This window comes from Ambystoma mexicanum, chromosome 4q (assembly GCF_040938575.1).
Source record: "Ambystoma mexicanum isolate Mex_15411 chromosome 4q, UKY_AmexF1_1, whole genome shotgun sequence".
NCBI classification, from domain to species: Eukaryota; Metazoa; Chordata; class Amphibia; order Caudata; family Ambystomatidae; genus Ambystoma; species Ambystoma mexicanum.
This window is the reverse complement of record NC_090928.1, coordinates 391,535,419-391,548,383: the sequence shown is the minus strand read 5'-3', so window position 1 is coordinate 391,548,383 and position 12,965 is coordinate 391,535,419.

The following is a 12,965-nucleotide window of genomic DNA, read 5'->3' as shown; positions in this document are numbered from 1 at the left end:
AGCCTGAACCTTCATGTCTAGCTGCTGCATGGTGCATGGCTAAGGTATAAGAAATGGTTTCTGTTGGAGGATGTTCTGGACGTGCTCTTCTCTGCTAGAAGACCCACAACCAAGTTCATCTATGCCTGCAGACGGCATAGGTTTTCAGCTTGGTGCCGGGATAGGGATCTGGACCCTTTAACTTGCTCCACGTCCTCAGTGATGGAATTTTTTCTGTCTTTGGCATGGGCCTGCAGATTGGTACAGTGAAGGGGTATCTTGTGGCTATTTCGGTCTTCAAGAGGACCCAAGAACAAGGGTTGTTTCCATAATCTGCATGGTCATCCAATTCCTATCGGGTCTTTCTAATATGTTTCCCCCGGCCAGTTTGTTGTCCCAGTGTGGGATTTACATTTAGTGCTAATGTTTTTATGGGGTGCGCCATTTGAGCCCCTTCATCTTTGTTCATTAAGACTTCTCACTCTTAAATTGATTCTCCTGGTAGCCATCACTTCTGCTAGATGGTCGAGGGAGCACCAAGCATTGTCGGTTGAAAATCCCTACATGGTTTTCTCCAAGGAAAAGGCGACTTTGAGAGTTAGACCCTCCTTCCTTCTTCCATCTCTCTCAAAGGGTCCACCCCCTAAAGGTCCATCTGCCTGTATTATTTGTCCTTCCTCATCCTTCCAAGGCAAAGGCACGTGTCCATCTGCTAGATCCGGTGCAGGCTCTCAAGTTCTACATCTCTCAGTCAAGGGAGGCCAGAATGGATGACAATCCTCTCTATCATAACGTGGGTGCCCAAGCAGACTCTTGTTTCGATGGATCATTCTCTGCATCTCAAAATGCTATATTCGGGTTGGCAAGCAGGTCTCTGAGGTTCTCAGGGCTCACTCCACTAAAGGGATTTCTACCACCTTGGCTCTGCAATGTGGAGTCCCTGTTCTGGATATTTGCCAAATGGCTGTGTGGACTTCTTGCACACATTTGATAGGCATTATTGCTTGGATTCTATGTCTGGTCATTTTGGCAGGGCTTTCCTTCAGAGTTTTCTGGTTCAGGTGGTTTCATTGCTACCCTCCCTCCTCCTGGTCATTGTACTGCTTTGGGAGTCTACCAAAGATGAGCAATTCATGGAAGGAAGGAGTCCATTAGAAGAACAAATCACTTACCTCTGTAATCTTCTTTCTGATGGACACTCCTCCCATGGATTCCTTATTGTCCTCCCTACCTGCCCTTCTTGGCAGTTAACTAGTACACCTCAGTGCCAGAGGGCTAGGAAAAAAGAGTGTAACTGAGTTCATGGGACAGGCCCCCTTTATATATGCTGCCTCCTAAGTCATGTCCTGCTGGGACGAATAGAGGCAAGGGATGGATCCGCGCTGCACCCCATATCTATCTGCCTATCTATCTGGGTTCATGTATTGCGCCACTAACCCAAAGGCCTCAGGGCGCACACAGAAGAAAAGACGAACCGAACACAATAACAACAATCCAGAAAAAAACAAAGAAAGAGAACCAGAATAGTCCTAAAAAAACCACCAAGAAAATATCACTAGATGGCAATATAAGAATGAGTGTCAGAAACCATTTTGAAGTTACCTGTGTACTACATCGAATAGGAAGTTTAAGTGCTTCTTGAAAATAGCCATTGAACTGCTTTCAGAAAGATGCTTGGCCATGGAGTTCCATAGAGCAGGTGCCCAAAGATTAAAACTGGCGCCACAAATTTTCCTCAGTAAGGAAAGGGGTTGAACCAAAGAAGTGTTGCAATTGGATCGTAATAAGCTTCCAATAGGTCTCTTTTTAAGCCTAGTGATGAGATAAGATGGAGCATCGCCCCGAAGGCATTTAAACACAATGGATAAACCCTTGTGCTGTAGCCTTTGCTGAATAGGCAGCCAATGCTGGATTACCTGCAATGATTTAAGGTTAGCCTGGGAGGTGCTGATTAAAAGGCTGTTGCAGTAATCCAGTTTGCAATTCACAATGGCTGCTGCAATTAGGGCAAGCTTTTATTTGGATAAGAAAGGCCTAATCTGCCAGAGAAGCTGTATAAAAAACAGTCTGCCGATTAAGAGACAGTTGACGGTCAAAAAAGACTCCCAATGCCTTAACAGTCTTGGAGACTTGGATTGTGTGTTGGCCAATCAAAACGTTCTCATATCTTATATCCATTTTCTTGAGCTGTTGCTGAGTACCCAAAACAAGCAGCTCAGTTTTGGCATTATTAAGGACCAAAGAGTACACAGCCATCCAATTCTGGATTTGTGAAAAAATATCATTGATCCGATCCAGATCTTCACTATAATCACCTGATAATCTGCATATCATCGGCGTAATTGGCAAAATATATGCCCATAGCTGATAATAGATCACAGAGAAGTCGCGTGTAAATATTAAAAAGCAGTGGCGAGAGGCAAGAACCCTGGGGAATACTGCATGTTAAGAAAGAGATAATAGAGAAAGCGTTGTCCTTAGTGACACTCATATTTCTGGAACCCAGAAAAGATGGTTATAGGTGAAAGGATCGAAAAAAAAGGATTGAATGCCCTTTTTACCGAAACCAAGAGGACTGAAAAAAAGGGTCCAATTTTTTTATTTTTTTTAAAATCATTTTTATGTAGGGGTCCCCCCCAAGCCTCTGTTTTCTGTTTCAATTTTTTTTTATGCATACCAAACTAAAATAATATTTAAATTAATAAATAAAAAAGCATTCAACCCTTTTTTTTTGGTCCTTTGGGTGTCGATAAAAAAGGCATTCGATCCTTTTGTTTTAGATCCTTTGGCTGGACACCAGAAAAAATGTAAACCAGGCAGTTGCCTCTGTGGTGCATTTACCACTGAAGTCAATCTGTCCACCAAAAGTTGATGATCAACAAGATCGAAGGTGGCGGACAGATCCAAAAGTAACAATAATGCTGTGTTGTCTTCATCTACAATACCAGCAATGTTTGACTTTAAATCGAGCAGTGCAGACTCAATCCCGTGATTATGGCGAAATCCGGACTGCTGAGCAGCTAGTATATCGTGTTTTTCAACAGATACCTGATACTGAAGGTAGGCAATTTTATCTAATATTTGTAGAATGAAGGGAACATTCGTAATCGGTCGATAATTACCAGCTTCTGCTGGATCTAAGTTATCCTTCTTCAGCAGAGGTGTTACCCACGCCTCTTTAATGCTTTCCAGAACATACGACTCCTGAAAAGATTAATTAATGAATCTATTAACGCATGGGGCAAGAGTCATAATAAATTCTTGGAACAGAACTGCAGGAAAAATGTCCCCTTAGCAGGAGGTAGGTTTAAGCTTAGAAACCACTTCAATGACCATATCTATAGAGACTGTATTGAATGAAAAAACAGGACAGTCATTGATCCGTTTCCCTCGTTTATAACAAGGGTCATCGATCATTAAGGTTGTTTTGATGGGTAAGAGTTTTGTTGATAAAATTATTATGAATATATTGGCACCAATAATTATCTGCAGGAGAAGAAGCAGTAGGGGCACACCTTTCAATTCTTGTAAAAATCGAAAAGAGCTCCTTGGTCCAAGATTTAGCCTTTGAAATTCAAGAGTTTAAGTGCATCTCTTTAGCCTGATGGATAAGGGTTTTAAAGCGCCTAAACGCAAGCTTGTAAGTGGTGAGATTTAACTCTGAAGGGTGTTTACGCCATAAACGTTCCATTTGGTGTTTTTGGGCGCGAGCCTCAACCACCTCAGGCGTAAATGGAGTATAAGGTGTAGATACTCCCTTTTTAAGGGAGGATTTAAGAGGAGCAAGTATCTCCAATGCTTGATCTACTGCTGATCTTATACCGGCTACAAAATCTCCAAGAGGCATCGGTTCTTGAAGCGAAGGTAGTAGCGGAAGAACCATGGCATGGAATGTTTCTTGAGTGTCTTTGCGCACATTTCTGGACATATGGAGTACAGGAGACTGCTGATCAGCAAAAACGATGTTGTGATCGCTAATCTCAAAAGAAACAAGATGATGATACGACCATGTACAGTTATCTACCTGAATATTTGTAATTAGAAGGTTTTTTGATAAAACCCAATCTAAAATATTGCCACCTGTGTGGGTGGGAACCTTAATATGTTGGTCAAAATGTATAGCATACAAAGACTCGGCGAGAGCTATAGCTATTCCATCCGTGGGGTCGTTGGCCCAAAGATTAATATCAGCCAATATAATGGTGGGAGAGTGTAGATTACAGGAGTTACCAATGAAGGCCAACAACTGTTCTTCAAAAGAGGGTGTACACATGAGAGGTCTATAAAGGAGCAATAAGTTAAGAGAGGATACAGGATCCAAACTTAGTTTAACAAAAAGACCTCGGAATTATCCAAAATCGGGCAGCTTGATCATGAAGTTTAAGGGACAATTTATAAAGCACTGGTGGCTGAAATGTTTCTGAAGACCAGCTGCGCTGGGCAGTAGTTCCCAAAGAACATAAAATCTGAGGAATCTGTGGGAGGAATGTCCATCAGAAAGAACATTACCGAGAGGCAAGTAATTTGGAAGTAAGTACTGTTGCCATCGCTGTAGGCCTGATATGTCTCTTTCCAGTGATCATCATTTGGTTTTGCTTCAGTCAGCCCGACTGGGACAGGTATGCCCAGGTGTGGGTCTCAAGTCTGCTGGGCCTACAGACGCAAGCTACACCTCACTGATGGCACCCAATGAGGCTGAAACATATCTGGAGTTGCTTGTGTTCTCATGCAGGAAGGATAAACAGTTTGGGCTGGTCAGCCCCATTCCGTGATGTCTTGGCAGGCTGAAAAATTATGGTCTGGAGGGTTGCTCAGAGCTATGCCTGTGGTTATGATTGATTCAAAACTTTGTTTTGTTTCTGTCACCCATTGGGCTTTGACAGGTATTTGGTGGAGAATAGTTATGTACGCTATGCAAGGCTCCAGAGACAATTAGATATGTGTTTATGGCAAGATAACACTTTACCATTGTGCCCCTCACTATAAGCAATTGTCAAAGGCCTGTCTCCTGACCCTGAATAACTTGTTCTTATTACCCTTTTGTAAATGCTCAAAATTAAATGTCACTCGACTTTCCTACAGTTTTATCACTTAAACAATAGACATTTACACCTACAATATAGTGCCTCTCTACATAAATTAGAAGCGCATAAAATGTCCTCATGTCTTTTTAGCATATATATAGACATACATATGGATAGATCTATTAATTTTATTGTAGAGCTAAGATTTGAGCAAACAATAAGCTATTTCTAATATAAGCAATGATTTGCTTGAATATAATACTAGCATCCTACTATCTCTTATTCACTCCTAGGAATCTAAAGCCCACAGCCAACTAGCAATGTGCATAGCCATTTAAAATATGGCACAGTAAAACTAAAACTCTGTACTCTGTCATGTGAAACTACTTCGGGCACTGCAAACATATCAAAAGCAAAGCCCAAAAACCTGTATAGAAATCCCATGGCCACTAAAAGGTAATGTCCTAAAAGCAATCTAAAGCCACTGATAAGAATACAGCTAAAAGAGTAGAAATGTACCTGTTGGATTCGTCCCTCCCATCCATTATTTTATTTATGGGATCACTCGGTTCACTGTGCTCCAAACACTGGTGGACAGTCAAGAAGTTCACCTGTTCAAAAAGCCTGGCCACTTATTATTTCAAGACCATAGAAAATGAACTGTAAGGTTTAAGAATTCAATTCAAGCCCCCAAAAATATCAAAACAAAAATGCTATTATAATTGAAAAAATATCACCAATGCGGATTCAGGGTGGAGAATTACATTACTCTGGAAGTTCTATCAGAAAAGCTGCAGGTCCCATCTGTCGCAATCCAATGTCGGCTCTGCCCCTTTATAGATGTGGGTCTATTTAGCCAGGTATTCAGGATCTTCTGTCTAATCCCACCACTTTTCAAGTGTCTTTTATAGATTTGGAATAGACTTCATCTAGTTCTAAATATTGCATGGTCAAACCCAAGTTCACAGGGCTTTCTGTCAATATTAACTAACCCTAACATGAGTCTTCAAGATAATTAATCGGAAAAGTAACTTAACATAAGTGTAGTGATGGTAAATTGTGATGCCCGTGCATTTCATGTACATGTCATATTGTTGGATGGTAGCCCTATTAATGTGGGAAATAATGGTAAACCATGGTCCTAAGGGTTGATCCAGAAACAGTGAAGACACAGAATTTATGGATTTAAAGATTATGAAAATGTTGTAACGTATTGCTTACATTCTTCCTACCTTGCTGCCTTGAGGCTCCCCGCTCTTTCTCCCATATCCCTCCCCTGTGTTATGTCATGTGTTCTTAGAAGTTGGAAGCTCACAGAGTTCTAGATTTGTTATGTTTTATTGCAAGAGCTGATGAGTGGCAGTTGGAACCATATCTTGAGGGAGTTGGCTGCAGCCTTACCTTATCGTTACTTCCTTCTGAATAAAGACACAACTTGGACAGATTCTACTAGCATGGTGTGAATCTTTTCACTGGCGACAAAGCTGCCCTCCGTGGCTGCAGTGGAGTGGTAAATTAGCAACAATCTGCATGTCCAACTGGTGGATCCCAGCGTTGCTAAAGTGCCGGACCCGTTGGACTGAGGGATGTCTGGCTCTGCAAATGGGGAAACTCTCGCACCTCTGCCGAGTGCGATCAAGGTCCTTCAAGAGTGTGAGTGGGAGCAGTGTAAAGCTACAGAGAGGCAGGTGTGCTGTGGAGAGGGAAGTACTGTGTACCCCAAGGCAAAGAGTGCAGCGCTGCCGCACCCTGCATTACTGTTTGATAGAATTGATATCGGCAGGCTCTGATTTAGCCTGTGCTTTAGAGGAAGGGACCTCTGAGCATCACACTACGTGCGCCGGCCATCTTGGCAGCATCAGGTTCTCAGGGTAACGCATTGGTAGGGCCTAATGAAGACAGAGCTGAAATCACAGAGCTACTGCACCATCCGCCTGACTTGCTGGGAGTAACATCATATGGTGCAACTATTTGCAACATCAATATTCCAAAGAGGAAACCGTAAGAATTTCATGAGAGTGCATGAAAGAAGGGAAGTTGATCTGAATTTGATCTTCTGTTAATTCACTGTTGTGAAACACAAACTTGAGGTTATTATGGCCAGCTTACCTGCTCCTGCGTTTTTTCTCGCACAACCTGGAGTGCCACTCATCAAGTGGAGACAGTGGAAAGAAGACTTCTTGAAATTTGTGTTAGCAGTCTATGTGCCAAACCATTCAATATAGAGAAAGGATGCCCTTCTCTATTATTGTTTAGGTAGCGCGGGACAAGGTGTTTTTAAGAGACTTCCCAAACCCATGCAACATCTGATGCTACAACATGGAACAGTTTTGACATAAGCATCGCAAAGCTCGACAAGCATTATGAGGTCAAAGAGAACATAATCCTGGCCAGCTATCACTTTTGGACAAGAGAACAAAAGAATAGAGAGACGATTGGGAACTTTAGCACTGCACTTCCTGGGCTTGCAAAAAATGTTGTTTTTGGACACTGCCACGATGAGCATATCCGTGATCAGTTAACGATAAAGTGTACTGATCATTGCATTAGGGAAGAGTTGTGGAAAGAATTAGACCCCAATTTAGACAGAACGATTGAGATTGCAAAGCAGGTGGGGCATACAGCACAAGGCATCAAACAGCTTAGTGCAGAGACTGAGAGAGTCGGCTTTGAAAATAATTTTGCTGGGATCTGTGCCATTTCTACAGGGAGGAGTAGCAGACATAGGAACCACAAACTCAGTGACCCGAGAGTTGCTGATACCAGGAAACCCAGAAATGTTGGAGGGAGGAAAGAATACTCTGGATTTCGGAGGAGTGATGGGCGTGATGATGATGCCCGAAAAAGAGATACTTGTGATTCATTGCAGAAAAGATGTTTTAGATGTGGGAGTTTGCAACATTTTGCCAACTCGAGAGAATGTACAGCTGTGTATGTGGAGTGTCGGATATGCGGAATGCGAGGTCATTTGGACAAATGCTGCAGATTGGAGTTCTCAGGGGGAACAGTGCATGAAAATGAGGGTGTTGAAGACAATTCAGATAGTGAATTTGTAGGCGGAGTGCGAGTGATTCAGGTGATAAATGCAGTCACTGGAGTGAAATTAGAGAAGCCTAGGTACTTGGTTAAGGTTAATGGGAAAGAAGTTCTCATGTTGGTTGACGGTGGAGCCGATTACAACCATATAGGCAGAGATACACAGGAGAAGGTTTTTTCAGAAATGTGTACTCGAGGAAGCCTCCATTAAAGTGAATGCTTATGGAATTCCAGGGAAGGTTGGCTGATGGAAAGGTATATGTAACGAATGTTGGAGATTTGCTCTCTTGGTGCAGTCAAGTTGCCTTAGGAATCAAACTTCACCCCAATGCCAGCCAACCAGTGTATATGACTGCTGTCAATTGTGAAGGTGTGATCGACGTTTGCTCCAAGGAGAATCGTTTGGGTGAATGTTGAGGATATTCCCAGCTGGATACCCCATATTTTTCACAACAATGTATGTTGTTTGTCCAAGTTTATGCACAAAATCAAACTTAGGCCTGGATCTGTTCTGATAGTAGCAAAGGTCAGGCCAATCCTATTAGCCTTAAAGAAGGAGGTGGAGGTTAAACTTGAACGCATGATGAAGGCAAGTGTCGGAGGGGGTTAGTCCCATTGTTGTAGTACGCAAGAGCAACAGAGCAGTCAGGTTGTGTATTGATCTTAGAGGACTCAATAGATGTGTGATTGCGGAAAGGTTTCCATTGCCTAAGATTGATGAGCTTATATTTGATTTGTCTGGAGCCAAGTTATTTTCATTGCTTGATTTGAAGTCTGCTTACCACCAAATACCACTAGACCCAGACTCGCGTGATCTCACAATGTTCATTGACCATGTTGGGATGTTCAGATGTGTGTGAATGCCATTTGGCTTGGTATCCGCCAGCAGTGTGTTCAAGAGAGTTATCTATGCCTTACTTGGTGGTTTGTCAAGAGTGAAGTTTTACCAGGCCATCTTGATAAGAGGTCAGGATTCAGCGAGTCACGATAAGAGATTGTGCAGCATCTTGGAGATGTTGAGTGAGACGGTACTCACCTTGATCTTGGAGAAATGTGGTTTCCGAAAAAGAAGGTTGAGTATCTTGGGTATAAGTTGACAGGAGAGGGTGTGAAGCCCAAAGTCTGTGCTGTGGAAGGAATTTCAGATATGCCAGTATCCTCATTCTTGGGACTTGTTGAGTACTTTTCCAAGTTTATTAGAGGCCTGGCGAGTAGAACCACTGCATTCAGGAAACTTAAAAGGAAAGGGAAGATGTTCCTTTGGTCTGCCAAGTGTGATGAGGAATTTTGTGATGTGAAAGAGAGTATTGTGCATGCACCCGTACTGAAGGGGTTCAAGTAGGGGCTTAAGACCATAGTACACCCTGATGCTAGTGACCTTGGACCAGGTGGAGTATTGCTGCAAGAGGATGGCAGTGGTTAGGAATCCACAGTGGCCTTTGCCTTGAGGGCTTTGAGGAATGTGGAAAGGAGGTACTCGGTGATTGAACAAGAGGCGTTGGGTGTGATCTGGGCTATCAAGTTTAAAGTGTATTTGTATGGGAGGAGTTTTGTAGTCAAGACGGATCACAAACCGTTGGTCAATATCTTCAACAGAGTTGGGCTTGATGGTGTGTCTCGGAGGATCGTGAAGTGGGTGACATGAGTTCAGGGGTTGAGTTTCATTGTTGAGCATGTTGAAGGAAGGAGGAACACTGTTGCTAATGCCTTGTCACGCATTCCCACCAGGAGAGATAACAGGATGCTGGAGGATGATCAGGGTGATGAGATAGAGGACATTTTAGTGTTGATGCGCTGGCAGAAGAAGAGTGGTTGAGGGCTTGTGAGGAGGATGAAGTGTATGAAACTGTCAAATTCAATGTATTGGAACGTTGGAGTGGAGGTGACGTGTCTGGCTGTGACGTATCTGTAATGAAGAGGTTTAAGCAAATCAGAGACAAACTGTCAGTTTAGAGAAATATGGTATACAGAGGTGATCGTTTGTTGGTCCCAGAAGGGATGACAGCCTGTGTCCTTGATCTAGGGAACAGGGGCCATATGTGGATTTTGAGAATGAAAGCCGCTATAAGGGCTGATTTTTGGTGGCCTCGCATGGATGCGGACATTGAACAGAAAGTAGAGGGATGTGTGAGTTGCTGTGGTAGTGACAAGATTTTGAAGACTCATGTTCTGCCGATGATTGTTCCAGAAGTTTCATATGTCCTGCAGTCGGTGATAGCTATTAATTTATTGGGGCCTTTGAGCTTGTCATGTGTAAGGGACAGCTATGTAGTTGTGGTTGTCGACTGTTCTCCAAGTGGCCATAGGTAGGATTGTTGCGTGAAGTTACCACCTCCGCGGGGGCCCAAAATAAGGCCAAGAACCGCAAGTCCGGGTCCACCGCGGTCACTGCGGAAGCGGGTCCCATGGCATACAGGGCGCGATCGACATCACCTTCTGCCTCCATTGCCAGCAGGCAATCGAACTCCTCCTCGAAGAGAAAGTCGTCCAACCCGGCTAAACTGCAGGAGAAGGCCGAGAAAGCTGCGGACGGGGGAGAAGAAGGCTGAGCTGCCCAGGAAGGCCTAGATAAGCCCCTTAATTGCTGGCCACACGTCTACCAAGGTTAGGGTTAAGAACTTTTGTTTCAGAGTTTTGGAGGGCGCTGATCGTATGGACTGGGTAGGCGCACTACGATCCCGTAGAGGGTCCCAGGCCAAATTAAAATCCCCCATAAGGATTATTTCCCCCTTCCCAAAAGCTTCCAATAATGATATGGTTGGTTTTAGGAAATCTTCAGTATTAGGGGCGTAGATTGAAGCCACTGTGCGTCTTTGGACCTATAGCCAATACTGTAAAGACATAGCGACATTCTTTGTGCATTTTTGTTCAGAGCACTGTAATGTGAGGAGCCAATCCCATTGCTATTAGCACCCATGCAACTTTGCCCACCGCATTTGACTGTATCACCACAGAGTATTTACGTAGGTGAAATTTGTATCTGTCATGCACATATTTGTCTCTTGGAGCGCCACCCAATCCGGTTGGTAATGCCCCAAGAATGCCTCTAACTTACTGCGTTTCGCCGGGGCATTCAGACCCCTTATATAAAGCGTTAAACACTTGATTTGTCTTTCTAACGATAACATACCATCAAAAGATCGTTCAAACACCTCAGTCCTCCGAATTCCTTTTTGGTACCATGCAATACACCCCACCCCCCTCCCTTTAACTACCCACCCGTTACCAAACATTCCCCCCCTCACCCCTACTATCCCAATTAAATCCCCAAACAAAGTCCTCTGGTGTGATCCACAGTATCTAACATAACCCGGAGGACAAGACCCCAGCTGTGAGTCAACTTTAACCCAAAGGGCAACATGCAGGGCTTCCTAGTACCCCCATCTGTTACCTGAACAGATAAATTCCAAGAAGGCGCGCTCCGACTCTCCATCTCATAGTAGCCGTCGGTCAATTCTTGATCCATCTGCAACGAAAAATCACATTGATTTCAGACCACTTTACATTGGTGGTGCTTTAGTGATGCGGCCTCTAAAACAGGCTTTCCAGTCTTCTTCTGGTTTTGCCCTTTTTTTCCTGCCTCGACGAGTTGCAATCGACCACTCCCAAGGTTTAGGTTGTTGGGACAAGCGCCTATCCTCAGTCTCTGCTGAACCTCCGTTTGCTTCATCTTCGATCTGGAATAAGGCCATGGCAGCTTCTCGTGAGGTGATTCTATGCTGTCTGCCCTCTATCGAAAACATCAATCCAAAAGGGATTCTATGCGTCTGCCCTCTATCGAAAACATCAGTCCAAAAGGGAAAGTCCACTTACATTGAATTCCTCTCAATTGAAGTGTTCGGACCACGGGGTGCATCTCACATTGTTTTTGGAGGGTAATCTGCGAGAGGTCTTGAAAAAGTTGGATCTCATTCCCATTGTAGGTGATTGTGGATGATTCCTGTGCTTTCCTTAGGATCTGTTATTTTTGTGGGTACGAAGTGCATGCTGCCAAAACATCTCGGGGTGGGCACCTGATCAGATCTTTTCGGGGCCTGTCCTATGAAGGCGCTCCAGCGAGACCATGGCGATTTCTTCACTCACAATCAGGTTGGCAAAAATATGAGCAACTGTGTCCTTCAAATCGACAAACATGATTGACACCAACAGGTTTCTAATACGTATATTAGAGCGTCTCAATCTATTCTCCAGATCTTTGCATTGTATTTTGAGATTGTGAGCTAGTCTAACCATATCTTCAAGAGCAATGTCAGATTGTTTGCTCTGCCGTGTCAATTCCTGAATTGCTCTCTCGTTATCTACTCATTCCCTAAGGGAGGCAATGTGTCTGCCAAAGCCAGAAAGTGACTGCCTGATTTCAGTGGTAAATGTAGTGAACTGCAGTTGAAATGAGGATAGGAATTTGTCCTGAAATTCTTGGAAGCTCTATGGAAAGTCCTCTTTGGAAGCTGCCATATCTGAGCTGAGGTTACTGGAGTCCTCTTCGATGGTAGGTATCACTGTATTTCCTGATAAAGTTGTCACCTGGGCCAATGCCCACAGTTTTTGTAATGGATTCGATTTGCTCGGAGGGTCTGTAGTATGTCCTGCTAGGGCAAGCATGTGATAATATAGGACCTATGCCTTACAAGCCTATATTTGGTCTGTGGAGATACTTCTAATTATAAGAGTGCTGCCCAATTGTGTCTTGCTTTCTAAAATTCCTCTTCAAGGCCTATGCCGAATTTATTTCACCAGATCAGAGAATCAGCCCTAGGTACAACCACTTTCTGTCAGAGGCCGCAACGCTGTATCTCACTTAGCCACCAACTGCTTTTAATGTTGATTGATCTTAGTCACAGTAGTGCTGTTGTGAAGCACCAGCCTGGTAGCCCATCCATTAGAGGAGTCCTCACAAAATAGTGAAAGTCTACCCAGCAGGCTAGC